We start from the raw sequence: 1,740 nt of genomic DNA, 5'->3' as shown, positions 1-1,740 counted from the left end.
GGGTTGTTGAACGTTCTTCCAATGGTGTTGGAGAAGGATCCAGGAGTAGACAATGAGACATGCAAAATTCAGAACCTAGGAACAGGGAACCTGCTGTCCAATTGATGTATGGATTGTGTTTTTGTAGCCAGGGCATTCCCAATACCATTGGGTAATGGACAGATTTTGTGATGTCAAACTTTATCTTCTCTCGATGATGGTTTATTGCAAGCTCCATTTCCTTGGTCTGAAGGGTTATAGGTCCAGAAGAGAGCGGTCTGCCATCAATTGCTTCTACGGGTTGCAAGATTGCCCGGGATTTGTAGGGAATATGATGTTTAAGGACCCATTCTTGATCTATGAATATTCCCATGGCCCCACAGTCCACTAATGCCAGAATGGGGTAGGTTTCCTTCTTGGATGGTGATAGAAAGGCCTGTGAAATTACCAGAGAGTTTTGTCCACGAGAGTTCAAGGATGGTATAGATGTGGTGCCTACATCTCTCTCGCGAAACTGAGCTCCATCTAGGATCGGGAGCTGGCGTTTCCCGAACGCCGCAGAGGGGCTATTGGACATTCCCTGACTAAATGCTTGTTCGAGGCACAGTACATGCATAAGCCAGTATGGATCCTTCGCAACCTTTCTTGGGGGGATATGGGTCCATGGAAGGCCCCTGGTTGCATGGGTTCGGGTTCGTTTGTGGGGACAGAAGGATCTTCGGATTTCGAGGAGGTCTCTAAGGGGTCATTCTGGAGGGGTGACTTGGTCTTCCTTTTCTCTGCCTTCCTTTCCTGGATGCGAAAATCAATCTGTAGAGCAAGATCCATAAGTGCCTGGTAAGAACTTGGACGTGCCACCCTGGCTAATTCATCCTTGATATCTTCATTTAGCCCTCTTCGAAAGAGAGTGAAGCAAGCTTCAGAAGGCCAACCCGCTTCTTTAGCCAGTTGCTTGAATCGAGTCACATAAGTGAGCATGTCCTGAGAGCCTTGCTGGAAATCGAGTAAACGTTCTTGAGCACTAAAGACCTGTTCTGGGCGGTCAAACATGGTTTTAAGTGCTTGGATGAATCCATCACAGTCATCCAAAAGGGCATCTCCGGAATTAACTAATGGTGTGGCCCAGGCTAATGCATTGCCGGAAAAGTGTGAAATAATAAAGCCCACTTTAGCCCTGGGGGTGGAAAAATAATAAGGTTTAAAGGTAAAGTGGACCAAACAAGAATCCAGGAATCCACAGAGGGTTTTTGCAAAGCCATCATATTTGTCGACAATGCCGCCCAATAGCACACTGTCCTTTGTGGCAGAGTCGCGGGATAGTACCAATTGTTTTAACGCGGCGTTCTCAGCTTTCAGGTTTTGTACTTCAGTCGTTAGTTCTTGCATGCCGCGCATAAGATCCTGGATGGCCGCCTCCATGTCTGTATCGACTTCGGTCAGGTGGCGTCTCAATCTGTCACAGGTTTCCCCCTTTCTCACCTGTTTTCGTTGCCTGATGACTTCTTTAGGAGGAGTCTTCTTTCGTATGATTCGGGTCTTATACAAGCCCGCTCGGCCGTCCTCGGCTTCCAGTGTTCATTCAGCTTGGATGTCCGGGATCAAGGGGAAACTCGGAGAAAGGGATAAGTAGTGTCGGGGAGAAGCTGGACCCCCCCCCCAGGGCAGTGGGGGGCCAGCAGCCATACCCTCACCAGCTATGGGAGGCCCCAACACCTCCCATATGGCCCCCAGAAATGCAACAGAGTTCCAAGCAGGCAGCAA

The sequence above is a fragment of the Ambystoma mexicanum genome, chromosome 2p, assembly GCF_040938575.1.
Source record: "Ambystoma mexicanum isolate Mex_15411 chromosome 2p, UKY_AmexF1_1, whole genome shotgun sequence".
NCBI classification, from domain to species: Eukaryota; Metazoa; Chordata; class Amphibia; order Caudata; family Ambystomatidae; genus Ambystoma; species Ambystoma mexicanum.
This window is presented reverse-complemented; position numbering follows the sequence as displayed.